The sequence below is a fragment of the Hyla sarda genome, chromosome 12 (genome assembly GCF_029499605.1).
Source record: "Hyla sarda isolate aHylSar1 chromosome 12, aHylSar1.hap1, whole genome shotgun sequence".
In the NCBI taxonomy this organism is placed as follows: domain Eukaryota; kingdom Metazoa; phylum Chordata; class Amphibia; order Anura; family Hylidae; genus Hyla; species Hyla sarda.
The window spans coordinates 29,396,258-29,410,815 of record NC_079200.1 but is presented as its reverse complement, the minus strand read 5'-3'; the positions used below and the strand labels follow the sequence as shown (position 1 = coordinate 29,410,815).

The following is a 14,558-nucleotide window of genomic DNA, read 5'->3' as shown; positions in this document are numbered from 1 at the left end:
TTTATCGGCTTTGCTGATTGGTTGTTTGTCCTACATGTATATAACTTGGATCCCTGGACTACTTGGGGCTAAACTGTACTGCCAGACGTGGGTTAAAGTGGGCCTTTTTTTTTTTTTTTTTTTAAAGAAAGCTGCCATGTTTTTTCTGATATCCTATAACCTTCTTTAAAAGTTTAAATCTTTTTTGGAAAAGCTGGCTTACAATATGGCCTCCTAAAATCCTGATTGTGTGCTTTTCCAAAAGGTTAATGTCCTGTCCCATATCGGGCTAATTCCTCCATAAACTTGGTCATCCCAAAGAGGGACATCCATGGTCCTTTTGTCACCAATATAAGACATGGAATCGAGAGAACATTCTGATCCAAAAACGGACAACATGGTTTCATGATTGCCATGTTTGCAGTTGATCACTCTGGAAAGCTGGGTGACACCTTGTAGGTTTTGTAATGGTAGAAGTTGTCACCCAGCTTTCATGGACTTAAAGGGTATTCCAGGAACCCCCCCCCCCCCCATCCATCCATCTCAACTGGCTCCAGAAAGTTAAACAGATTAGTAAATTACTTCTATTAAAAAATCTTAATCCTTCCAGTAGTTTTCAGCTGCTGAAGTTGAATAGTTATTTTCTGTCTGACCACACATTGTTCTCTGCTAACATCTTCGCTTGTCTCAGGAACTGTCCAGAGTAGGAGCAAATCCCCATAGCAAACCTCTAATGCTCCGACAGTTCCTGAGACTTCAACTTTAGACTTCAACTTTAGCAGCTGGTAACTACTGGAAGGATTAAGATTTTTTAGTAGAAGTAATTAACAAATCTGTTTAACTTTCTGGAGCCAGTTGAGATATATATATGAAAAAAAGTTTTTTTTCCCCTGGAATACCCCTTTAATCGTCTATTCACATGTACAGTATTCTGAGCAGGTTTGATGCGCAGGATTTTCCGCTGCAGATTTCATTGTAAACTAAATGACTGAACACAGCTTGAAATCCTGTGCATCAAATCTGCGCAGAATCCTGTACGTGTGAATAGACCCTAAAGGAACTATGATCTAGTTGAGAGAATGAGTCATGAGCTTTTTAGGGGCTAGGCTCCTCTGTATCCGATCTATGGTGTCATTGACAAGGTGTGATACAAGTCTGTGGAATTTATTCTGATCATTTCCTGAATGAGGAGGAAAGAGTGGAGAGTGGAGAGATAGCAGTGACAGTAATGTGGTATGGTGCACATTCTGGTATCTGTACTATGACAACAATGACTGGCATGATGACTTTATCTGTATATGGGTCTAGTATGTGATGCTCAGCAGGTTCGCACCAAGGTATGTGCACCGAGCATCCACATCGTAATGGGTTGTGTAATGCAAAAGTAAGAGCATCGGTAGCTGGCATCTCCCGGCAGGTGACCGCACGGATGTCATCTACTACAATGTTATTACTTTAGCATTATATAGGCAGCTGCAGCTTCAGTTTTGTTGAGATGAATCTAGCTAGGGATCATTGAATCCAGTAGTGATCTTGGGTCAGGCAGGGCTGATGATGGTGGTGTTAGGTTGACAATATATAAAGACTATTTGTAGGGAAACTGAGTGACTGCTGAATCCACAAGATCACATACAACTCAACGTATACCTTGTGGACTGCAGCTGAACGGGTATACACTTCATTGGTCTGTAACTCTTAGGTGCTTACACCTTAAAGGGGTACTCCAGAGAAGTTAAGAAACATAAAAATGTTCCAAAGCCATCACAATACCTGTTCTGTGTCCCCTGATGTCTCCTAAATACTTTTTCCTTGTTTGCAGCACAGACTACAACTCCCAGAAGTCAGTGCAGCTCTGTGTAATGGCTGCCAGCCAAACTGTTTTCACTATCTGTGTGCATGTTCACACTGTGCGCGCGTGCGCACACGCACACACACACACACACACACACACTGTACAGGTCTTTTCTTTCAGACTATCCTTCCTCCAGCAATAAATCATGCTGGGCTTTGAATAACAGAAGTCAGTGATTAGATTTTCAGCAGAAAAACAGCAGCTATGTGCTCAGTTGTGACTATGAATCTTCACTGCTCTTCCCTCTCACAAGCTCACACACAGGGAGGGGAGGTGTGGCTATACAGCCAGAGCTCTAGACCAAACAGAAATCAGGTGGTTTTTTCTTGAAGGGAGGGGGCTAAGTCTCACTGAGGAGACAAAGTGGATCTAAAAATTAAGTTTTTCTCTCACTTGCTGCATGTAAGTGACAGCTGAAAGAGGGAAACTGCTCTATATAGCTAATGAATGATATTTAGACAAATACATAGGTTGGTGAGAGGGAAAGGATGGGCTATGGGTTTAGTTCCCCGGAGTACCCCCTTAACAGCTTTAAGATAAGCGTTAAATTGCGGAGAATCTGACCACAGGGACCCTCGCTCCCTGCACTCTGCCCCTGAATGGGCCCCCCTCCATGCATCTCTATGGGAAAGCTGGAGCTCTGCACTCTGGTATATTTGGCTCTCCCATAGAGCTGCATGGAGGGGACGTGTTGGCCACAGCTTCTTGCAGTGATCGACATGGCTTATTTCATGCAGAGAGCCAGGTGCTGTGCATGTGATCGCAGGGGGGTCCCAGTGGTCGGACCCCCCGCATTCTGACACTTCTACATTTATTTTTTTATCTGTAAATGGGATCGCTCCTTGGATTTGTCTGAAATTACTCCATTGACTTTAGGGGGTTGTCATACCATTATCCACAGGGATGAGGATGTATATGATTGCGGAGGGGCCCTGTCCTGCTCAAGAAATGGGTCATTAATCTTCAGTTGGAATGGGAGTGGATGCTTATGCTAACTGTCTCTCTTTGCATTGTCTTTGGTAGCTGCCTAAGATACCATAATGTTGGTTGGTGAGAGTAACACCATCAGAAGATGTAGTGGAATGTACTGGAATTTCCATAGACTTCCGATACATATTTTGATTGTGTTACTCTGGCTGTGTAAATTGCCCAGGAGTGTTAAACGTCCTGCCACTGGACCAACGTCATGGTAAAGTATGTTTTACTTACACTTTATAACCTAGCATACAAAGACCTGACTACAGTTCTGACCTTTGCAGAGACTCTATCCTTTTTACCCAAACCAAACACTGCCTCAGTCTTATCGCTTGATAACCCTTCTTAATCATGATTAAAGGGGTACTCCAGCGCTAAGACATCTTATCCCCCTAAGATGCCTGACCGTGGGGGTCCCGCCGCTGGGGACGCCCGTGATCTTCCACGCCGCACCCCGTTAGAATCAGCCCCCGGAGCGTGCTCGCTCCGGGTCTGATTACTAGTGATCACAGGGACGGAGCATAGTGACGTCACGCTCCGACCCCTCAATGCAAGCCTACGGAGGGGGGCGTGGCAGCTGTCATGCCCCCTCCATAGGCTTGCATTGAGGGGGCGGAGTGTGACATCACACGGGGGGCGTAGCCATGACATCACTATGTTCCGTCCCTGTGATCACTAGTAATCAGACCCGGAGCGAACATGCTCCGGGGGCTGATTCTAACGGGGTGCGGCATGGAAGATCACAGGGGTCCCCAGCGGCGGTCCGGCATCTTATCCCCTATCCCTTGGATAGGGGATAAGATGTCTTGGCGCCGGAGTACCCCTTTAAGCGCAGGTGTGTGTGAAACGGCCCGTTGGCCATTATTGTATCATGTGACCATACCTGAATTAATGCTGTTGCATTTGACAGTGCCTCCCTTCTTCTTTGCCTTTGGATTATTGGATCTACATTTCTGTGGGATTGAGCACCGGGACGAGCACTGCTTAGCCTTGGCTCCGCCGTGTTGGTAGCCATTCACATTAGCGGTCACTGGTAAGCAGCAGTGCTGGCATACTTCTTTCGTTCTATTGCTCCATTTTTAAGATACATTAAGGGTTCTCTGTAAACTAGCATCAAAATAGGCACTAAAGACTCCAAAATAGCCTCTTTATAGATGACATTCTCTTCATGATTTGCAAACCTTGACAGACCCTCCCCACCCTCTTAGCTGATCTGCAACTGTAGGGCCCTTTATCAGGCTATAATTTGTATGTCTGTGTGAAGGTCTTGGCAAAATACTTGCTCACTCAGTTCACTGGACCAGTACAAATCTGTTAGTCACTCTAGTGGGAGCCCTAATTTCCAAAATGGCTGTCATGATCCGGTCGACATTGCCATTTGAAGGGTATTTGTACACCATTGCATTTACTGGAGCTCTCCACCAAATCTCCGCAAACTCTTCAAACATTGCGTTACAGCCGTGCACTTTGTCACTACCTACACTTGCACCCTTTCTCCTGCTAAATGGGACCCAGTCTTTTATCCACTCATGGCAGGTCCCACACCTGGTAGGGAACAAATATTGCTCTTCTACAAATACCTACAACTAATTTTACTACCATGAGGAAGGTCCTCTCTGAATGGCTTCCCAAATTCTCCACTTTAGACACCTAAATGGGCACTGTCAGATTCAAATACTTTTTATATGTTGTACATCTTGGCAAAACATTAACTTTTCTAATATACTTCATAAGAACATTTTTTATTTTCTTATTTTTTTTATTTTTTTTAATAGAAATCATGGCTTATAAAATCGTGGCTTTGTCCATTCTGAAGCACAGGCATGGACAAAGTCCAGTAAGTGAGAATGGGCTAGAACTTCTCTGATAGTACTCCTCTGGGCTCTCTCCTGTCTGATAGCACTCCTCTGGGCTCTCTCCTGTCTGATAGCACTCCTCTGGGCTCTCTCCTGTCTGATAGCACGCCTCTGGACTCTCTCCTGTCTGATAGTACTCCTCTGTGTTCTCTCCTGTCTGATAGGACTTCTGTGCTCTCTCCTGTCTGATAGTACTCCTCTGTGTTCTCTCCTGTCTGATAGGACTTCTGTGCTCTCTCCTGTCTGATAGCACTCCTCTGTGCTCTCTCCTGTCTGATAGCACGCCTCTGGACTCTCTCCTGTCTGATAGTACTCCTCTGTGTTCTCTCCTGTCTGATAGGACTTCTGTGCTCTCTCCTGTCTGATAGCACGCCTCTGGACTCTCTCCTGTCTGATAGCACGCCTCTGGACTCTCTCCTGTCTGATAGCACGCCTCTGGGCTCTCTCCTGTCTGATAGCACGCCTCTGGGCTCTCTCCTGTCTGATAGCACGCCTCTGGGCTCTCTCCTGTCTGATAGCACGCCTCTGGGCTCTCTCCTGTCTGATAGCACGCCTCTGGGCTCTCTCCTGTCTGATAGCACGCCTCTGGGCTCTCTCCTGTCTGATAGCACGCCTCTGGGCTCTCTCCTGTCTGATAGCACGCCTCTGGGCTCTCTCCTGTCTGATAGCACGCCTCTGGGCTCTCTCCTGTCTGATAGCACGCCTCTGGGCTCTCTCCTGTCTGATAGCACGCCGCTGGGCTCTCTCCTGTCTGATAGCACGCCGCTGGGCTCTCTCCTGTCTGATAGCACGCCGCTGGGCTCTCTCCTGTCTGATAGCACGCCGCTGGGCTCTCTCCTGTCTGATAGCACGCCGCTGGGCTCTCTCCTGTCTGATAGCACGCCGCTGGGCTCTCTCCTGTCTGATAGCACGCCGCTGGGCTCTCTCCTGTCTGATAGCACGCCGCTGGGCTCTCTCCTGTCTGATAGCACGCCGCTGGGCTCTCTCCTGTCTGATAGCACGCCGCTGGGCTCTCTCCTGTCTGATAGCACGCCGCTGGGCTCTCTCCTGTCTGATAGCACGCCGCTGGGCTCTCTCCTGTCTGATAGCACGCCGCTGGGCTCTCTCCTGTCTGATAGCACGCCGCTGGGCTCTCTCCTGTCTGATAGCACGCCGCTGGGCTCTCTCCTGTCTGATAGCACGCCGCTGGGCTCTCTCCTGTCTGATACCATTAGTACCAGTACTGCAGCATTGTACAGCAAACCACTTATGTCACACTACACCACTACATGTCACCTGTAATAATGGGAGATCATTGGCTTCATTAGATGTCTCCCGCCCTTTAATCTGTTCGTCGGTCCTTTCATTTGTCCTCTGCTTTCAGGCCATGATCCAGATCTAGCGGCTGTGTGTTTAAGGTGAGGCCCTTAATCCAATCCTTTTTTATAGTCTAACAACTTATTTGCACGTCGCCTTCACCCTCCTTGTTAATATACTTTACTTTTTTTTTAAGTATTTATTTAGTTTTTGCACTATAAGAAACAGACATTACCAAAAGGTAAAAAGAACGTAACAGCCCAACTCCACAATAATAACAGGAAGTCAAAAGTATGCATAAACATTCGTCAACAGTTAAAAAGGGCACATCTGAGACCCGACCGGAGAAGGCCCAGCACAGACAGACAACCAAGCACTCACTCAAGCACACTTCCCGGTAACCCCAACCCAGCCCCCTCCCATATTAGACAGCACCATGCCACATAAGACCTTCTGGGACAATCTAGCCGGTGGGGTCAGCTGACTCTTCAAGTAAGAGCCAGGGTAAGTAAGAGCCAGGGGGTCAACATATCTCTACTACTAACCATAGTGGGATATCAGCCACCCATTTATGAAAGGCTTCTGAGAAAGGGTTAGGCCCCACCGACTGAAGGGGGTTTAAAAAGTAAAGGGTTTGGAAAGATTCGTGGTGCTCAGGAGAAGCTCCACATAAGGAAACACAGGAGTAAACGTCAAGGAGCATAACTGTGCCTTAACCGCATGCTGAAGCTGAAAGGCATTTCCAGGGATGCTATAACATTCCTTTATGTCCGAAAAGGATAAGAAAACCTGATACTCTCCAAACAAGTGGATCACAAATCTGACTCCATGAGTTCCCCAGAAACTGGCCTCCTGTAACCCATGCAGGTAAGGAAAATGCACATTCCCCCACAAGGGTGCCCTAGGAGATATCAAAGGCTGCAGAAATTTGCCTGACCCCACGGAAAACACTTTAGCTATAATTTGAAGAGGGAGAAGAAAAGAGTGAGAGTGATACCTGTAGAGTGAGTTAGTAAGAGCTTCAATGGAACCCATAAGCGCTCTAGCCAAGGCTGTAGCCGAATTCGACAGATCCAGGTCGATCCACCATGCCGCATAGACCAGTTGAGAGGCAAGAAAATGGTTATACACATCAGGGGCAGCCAAGCCGCCGTAACGTTTAGGAGCCTGGAGAAGGGCCCGACCAAGTCCGGGAGGCTTTTCCTGCCAATAGAAGGATCCCAGAGCACCACACAGTGTGTTAAAATATTTCTTAGGAAGAATCAGGGGACCTAAATGAAAGAGGTAAAGGAATTTTAGGAAGATAAATCAGTTTGAATATATTGATCCTGCCAGCTAAGGATAGAGGGAGTGAGGAACAGGCCTTCAACCGCTCCACAGTGGAGCATAATAGTGGATCCAAATTCACCCCTAGGTATCTAAAACGAGAGACCACCTGTACACCCGCTGAAAGAGACGAGAGAAGGGGGACCCCAGGTGAGAGCCTTATTAGAGAGGACTAGTGCTGGGCGGTATACCGGTTCATACCGAATACCAACATTTTTGTTCTGCACGATATGAATTTTCCCCATACCGAAATACCGGTTTGGCCCCTCCTCCTTGGGAATGAATTATCAACCCAGCGCTGCGCTGTCCCCACATAGGGGTACTAATCATCTGTGACCCGCAAGCGCTGCACTCCTCGTCCTCCTGTTTGTTGCGGGCCGCCAATGCTGGACTTCTGTACTGTACGCTGTATCCTTATGCCCGGGCTGCAAAAGATAAACAAAATAAACTTTAACTCGCCTTTGGTACCGGCCTCACATGCTTCCTGGGGACGGGAACGTCGGAGAGCCGTCAGCCTATCGCCGGCTGCAGCGTTGTTCCGCCTCTGCCAGTGATAGGTTGAGCGCACTGTCATGTAAGAAGCCGTCAACCTATCACCGGAACCTAGGGAGACCTTGAGAGGAAAGCTCTGACTTCTTACCACTAACTAAGGGATATAGTGGGAGGACAGTCATGAGCAGAACAGTCCAGGACAGTTCAATCTGGAGGTCTTACGGGGGGGGGGGCAGCATCAATCCAATGAAGAGCCTCAGTTGGGGAGGTGAAGAACTTAGTAGAGGCTCCATCCACCACTCTCAGGCGAGCAGGATATAGCATTGCATATCGGTATCCCTTGGCATGCGGTTTCGACTGGACTAAAGTGAACTGCACTCGCTGCTTGCGTAATTCCACGGAAAAGTCAGGGTAAAAAGACACACTGCTCCCATCACAAATGACCTCTCCCTTGAGTTGGACTGCACGCAGGACAGCATCCCTGTCCTTGAAGTGTAGAAGTTTGGCCAGGAAGGGATGAGGGGGATCCCTGGGAGGAGGAGGCCTAGCTGGGACCCTGTGGGCCCATTCAACTGAGAAATAAGGAGAAAAGGTGTCCACTGGAAGAATCTACTTCAGCCACGTTTTGAGGAATAACACGGGGTCATTCCCTTCCACCTTTTCAGGAAGGCCCACCAGACGGATGTTGTTGCGCCGCAGGTGGTTCTCCATATCATCCATTCGGCCCAGAAAAAAGTTCAGAGAACCGATGGTCAGTAGCAGTCGCATCATATACAGGCCTTATTCCTTCTACGGGGGCCACCCATGACTGACAGGGCCACACAGAGAGCAGGTAGAAAGGCACTAGAAACACAGTCCAAGTAGCACAGCTCACCTCTGTAGAGAGAGCAGTCTCTAGCAAATGTAGAAAACACCAAGTCCCAGCAAGCAAAGCCAATCCACACAGGTTACTCACTGACTGAGGGCAAAGTAGCTGGCAGGACAGGCAATACTCTCCAGTAGTGTAGAGGAGAACTCATTTAAAGTCCCTCCGGTCACAAAGAGGCCAGCAGTCTTGCAGCAAGAAGCTTGGAAGACAGGTGAGGTGCAGGGTAGAGGGGAGACCGCAGCAGCCAAGGAGGACCCTTTATATTACAGGGCAGCCACACAGCAGCAGAGGAGCGCACCCCCTCACAAGCAGGAGACCCAGAGGCAGCACAGGAAGAATGTCCACTCTGCAAACTCCCGACAGTCATGGGAGTAACTATGGCAGCCATGGGAGAAGGCCCCGCCCACGAAGGCCCAATATGGCACCTGGATTCCTCCACAAGAACAGCCCAGGACCGGACCGAAGCCAAGGAGAGCACCGAGGTCTGCACTCCAGGCCGCCCCGGATCAGAAGACCACGCAGCCCACCACCAGCCACAACAAACCCCACCGATCCTCTCACCACTGGAGCGCCGAAGCAGCAGTCACTGGGAGCCGCCCGCTCAGACACCGGAGCCTGACAGGAGGCACCACCAGCAGCTCCCAATCACTGGGGATATCCTTCTGAAGAAAATTGGCCAGACAGGGTAGGAATTCAGGCCTATTAAAGCTGGGATAGCGGGAGCCCTCACTTAGTGCGGCCGCGCACACCGGCATCCAGACCACACCCCCCGTTAATATTCTTTACTAGATGTACGTAGCACCAAGAGGTACTGTCCTATCTGAGTGACTTCTTTAGGAGACCCAAATTCATAAGATTGTCACTTTAAAAAAAAAAAAAAAATGCTGTTAATGGTCTGTATTAGACCATTAATAGTTGATTGGCAGGATGCCACCACCTGGCACCTCCACCAGTCAGATGTCTGGTGCCCACCCAATACAGAGAACAGGTCGAAAGCATTTGGCTCCATGTAGTGGTGATGCGGCATTGTTGTAGTTTCAGCTCCGGTTCAGAGTTGACAGTAACATGATGCCACCACTACACTGAGTCCAGGGTCAACTGCTTCCGGAATGTTCTCTGTATAATATTGGCGCTGAATATCTGGTCAGCAGGAGTGCTAAATTTTGGCATCCGATCAATCAAGTCTTGACTGCCTATACTGTGGATAAGACATTAATAGAATTTCTCTGGAAAAACCCCTTCCTCTGGATCAACACAGTAGACACAATAGACATATAGGTTGAACTTGATCAGTTTTTTTTTTCAACATTATCCACTATATAACTGTGTAAGGGGTTAGATTATCCCTTAACCTTGTGTTTTCCAACCACTGTGCCTCAAAGTATTGCAAAACTACAACTTTCAGCATGCACAGACAGCCATAGGCACTACCCTAGCCGAAGGATAGGAAATAGGTTGATCAGTGTGCGCTGGATCGCTGGAACCCTCACTGGTCAAGAGAAAAGAGGAAAATTGTTCACTTTTATGAATATAGTGACAATGTGCATTCCATTAATTCTCTGTGAGGCTTCCAAATATTGCAAAAAAAAAGTCAAAAGTTTTGCGTGGTGGGGGGCTGAGCACTGGATCCTTATGTCCTACAGGACAGGAAAAAGGAGGTGATGCCCTGCAATCAATGTATTGTCAATTGATTCTTCTAACTAAAAGGGATGGAGAAACCCTTTTAAAAGGACGCTTCTCATTTCTAAATGGAGCGTTGTTCCAATCGATGTGACCTTTCGTTTCTGCTCTGAGCAGTTAAAGTAAGCGGTATATTGAATTTAATTCCATTGCCAGTGTGTGGGACTTCTGGGATTTCGGTATACCACTTGCAGAAATTAAGACACAGGACTTGGGGCTGTGCGCCTTTTCGAAATGAGGTGTCCTTTAATTCCTTATTGCAATTGGTCGTTGAGTTAATGTGTAGTGCCATCCATTTATGCAAAGAAACATTTCTGCTTGTAGTTTCCACTGCGGTTGGTATCAGTTTATGGGCAACACCTTCACTTTTCTTGGCACTAGTTTTTATAGATGATAGCATTAACCGGTGTACGGCACCAAGGCCTGGTTCTTACTGGCTCACCAGTGTCAGTCATCCTATGTTGTAACTGTGCCCTTTATAATACCAGATACATGTTCTTGCTTGGTTGGTAAGGTATAAGTACACTACTATATAGATAAAGGATCTACATAATCCATGTTTACACAATACAGGTGATACTAGAGGAAAAACATCAATTACCCATTACACCAAGGTTTCCCAACCTGTGACTCTCCAACTGTTTCAAAACAACAACAACCAGCAGGCCCTGACAGCCGGCGGGGGTGGGGGGTGGGGGGGGGTGGCTCTTCTGGCCATCTGGCTCTGCATAGAACTTCAGTCGGTCCCATGAACTTGGATAAACATGATCAGTGCCCCACCAATCATAACCTGAGGGCGTCTTACTGATATGGCATCACTTTATGACAGGGCTCAACAAATGCCGGAATTTCGTCCTGGCACCTAGCTTTCTGTCAGCTCTTGCATTAATGCGTTCCCCATCCATTACATACATTTTTATGCCATGGGTCGGATGAGGGAGTATGACCCACGTCTGGTCATATTCGGCAGGTACCAGCTGCTATCTGCCATCTCCGATGTCTATCATTAAACAGTAATTGCACAACTTAAAGGGGTATTTGGGCCTTAGACATCTTATCTCCTATCCAAAGGATAGGGGATAAGATGTATGATCGCTGGGACCCCCTGCGATCTCTTTGCTGCTCCCGGCATTCTGTGCCGGGCACTGCTCCCGAGACGGAGACGTGGCGTCATGCCATGCCCCCTCCATTCATGTTTATCAAACACCTTATCCCCTATCCTTTGGATAGAAGATAAGATGTCAAAGGCCAGAACACCCCTTTAAACAGTTAAGGCAGGCATATTTGGTGGTCCAGTGAGTCCCCAATTGATACTGCCTATGTCCGATATGCTGTAGCAATAGAGTCCAGATCTCATAGATCAATGTAATGCTTGTGTTACATTGATCTATATAAGTAATGAAGCAATTATAATAGGCCTCAGAGAAAGTATAAAAATAAAAAAAAAGCTTAAAAAAAATATCTACACTGCTCAAAAAAATAAAGGGAACACTTAAACACAATGTAACTCCAAGTCAATGACACCTCTGTGAAATCCCACTGTCCACTCAGGAAGCAACACTGATTGACAATCAATTTCACATGCTGTTGTGTAAATGGAACAGACAACGGGTGGAAATTATAGGCAATTAGCAAGACACCCCCAATAAAGGAGTGGTTCTGCAGGTGGTGATCACAGACCACTTCTCAGTTCCTATGCTTCCTGGCTGATGTTTTGGTCACTTTTGAATGCTGGTGGTGCTTTCACTCTAGTGGTAACATCAGACGAAGTCTACATCCCACACAAGTGGCTCAGGTAGTGCAGCTCATCCAGAATGGCACATCAATGCGAGCTGTGGCAAGCAGGTTTGCTGTGTCTGTCAGCGTAGTGTCCAGAGCATGGAAGCACTACCAGGAGACAGATCAGGAGATGTGGAGGAGGGCATCAAGGAGGGCATCAACCCTGCAGCAGGACCGCTACCTCCGCCTTTGTGCAAGGAGGAGCACTGCCAGAGCCCTGCAAAATGACCTCCAACAGGCCACATGTGTATGTGTCCACTCAAACGGTCAGAAACAGACTCCATGAGGGTGGTATGGGGCCGGACGTCCACAGGTGGGGTTGTGCTTACAGCCCAACACCGTGCAGGACTTTGGCATTTGCCAGAGAACACCAAGATTGGCAAATTCGCCACTGGCACCCTGTGCTCTTCACAGATGAAAGTAGGTTCACACTGAGCACGTGACAGACGCGAAAGAGCCTGGAGATACCGTGGAGAACGTTCTGCTGCCTGCAACATCCTCGAGCATGACCGATTTGGTGGTGGGTCAGTAATGGTGTGGAGTGGCATTTCTTTGGGGGGGCCGCACAGCCCTCCATGTGCTTGCCAGAAGTAGCCTGACTGCCATTAGGTACCGAGATGAAATCCTCAGACCCTTTGTGAGACCATATGCTGGTGCGGTTGGCCCTGGGTTCCTCCTAATGCAAGACAATGCTAGACCTCATGTGGCTGGAGTGTGTCAGCAGTTCCTGCAAGAGGAAGGCATTGATGCTATGGACTGGCCCGCCCGTTCCCCAGACCTGAATCCGATTGAGCACATCTGGGACATCATGTCTCGCTCCATCCACCACAGACTGTCCAGGAGTTGGGGGATGCTTTAGTCCAGGTCTGGGAGTACATCCCTCAGGAGACCATCCACCACCTCATCAGGAGCATGCCCAGAGATTGTAGGGAGGTCATACGGGCACGTGGAGGCCACACATACTACTGAGCCTCATTGTGACTTGTTTTAAGGACATTACATAAAGTTGGATCAGCCTGTAGTGTGGTTTTCCACTTTGATTTTGAGTGTGACTCCATATCCAGACCTCCATGAGTTGATAAATTTGATGTCCATTGATAATTTGTGTGATTTTGTTGTCAGTGCATTCAACTATGTAAAGACGAAAGTATTTAATACGATTAGTTCATTCATTCAGATCTAGGATGTGTTATCTTAGTGCTCCTTTTATTGTTTTGAGCAAGATAGATATTTTAACAGATTTGGTATTGCCACATGCAAAATTATCGTATTTATTATGCCATCAATAAAAAGTGATCAAAAAAAGTCAATACTACACAAGTGAAGCTGGTAAAAAAAACTACAGCTTATGGTGCAAAAACAAAAAAAATCTTGCTGGTAATTTAAAAAAAAAAAAAAAAAAAAAAAAAAAGCTTTATTGGGCTGCACGATTAGATGAGCCTTGGCTCCTGTTGGCCTGTCTAATAGAGCCCTTGTTGATCTTGTTAAAGGTCCTATTCAGCCTTTGGTGGCCTGTCACTTGGATAAGCCATCAATATGAGACCAGCCAGGGTCTGACTTCTGACACTCCTGTCAGTTGGCTGTTCAGAGTGGCCGTGGCTCCTAAGCAAGTGCCGCAGCCTCTTCCATGTTTACTTGTGCACATCCTTGCATTTTCTGTACTATTAGTTGAATCTGAGCGGCAATGTTGTCCCATTCAAGTGTCCTGGAGATAGGCCATCAATTCCTACAGGTTGGCTAACCCCTATATGTGGAGCACAGTCTTCAGCTTGGATGTTTTCGTGCCGTGAATTGGCCCTAAATTCTGTGTTTGAACATGGTTTATCAGTGTCAGGCTGTGTAATGTCACACCTATTGGAAAGGGATATGGTAACATTATTCATATATTTCCAGGAGTAATAACAGGAACAGCACAACAACTGCATGGACTGTCTGTAGCACCATGTGTTGATCTGAACAAAGTCTTAGCACATAGACAGATTCCCAAGTGGCTTCTGTGTGTGATCTCACCGATGCACTTTTTCCAGACATGGCAGTAACTTATGATCACAGATGCTGAAGGTCAAGGATCTTGTTGGGAAGGAATTTTCATTATTATAGGAGTACTCTAGTGCAGAGTACTCCTGCTCCGTCCTGCCCGGGCTGCAAAATAAATTAAAATGAACCATCACTCACCTCCCTGGGTTCCCGCGGAGCGTCACTACAGCTGATCGGTCCTCCTCCTTCATACTTCCGGGTGTAACGAAGCGTCACGTGGCGCTCAGCCTATCGCCGCCCGCCGCGATGTTCAGCCTCAGCCGGGGATAGGCTGAGCGCCATGTGACGCTTCGTTACACCCGGAAGTATGAAGGAGATGGACCGGAGGACCGATCAGCTGTAGTGGCGCTCCGCGTGAACCCAGGGTGGTGAGTGATGGTTCATTTTCATTTATTTTGCAGCCCGGGCAGGACTGAGC

The 14,558-nt window shown here is 47.6% G+C and overlaps 1 protein-coding gene across 2 annotated transcripts in view; it reads left to right on the top strand.

Annotated features, from left to right (window-relative positions):
• WIPF2 (WAS/WASL interacting protein family member 2) overlaps window positions 1-14,558 on the top strand; it is a 51,104-nt gene that overhangs the window by 12,305 nt on the left and 24,241 nt on the right. The gene's annotated exons all lie outside the window — the stretch shown is intronic.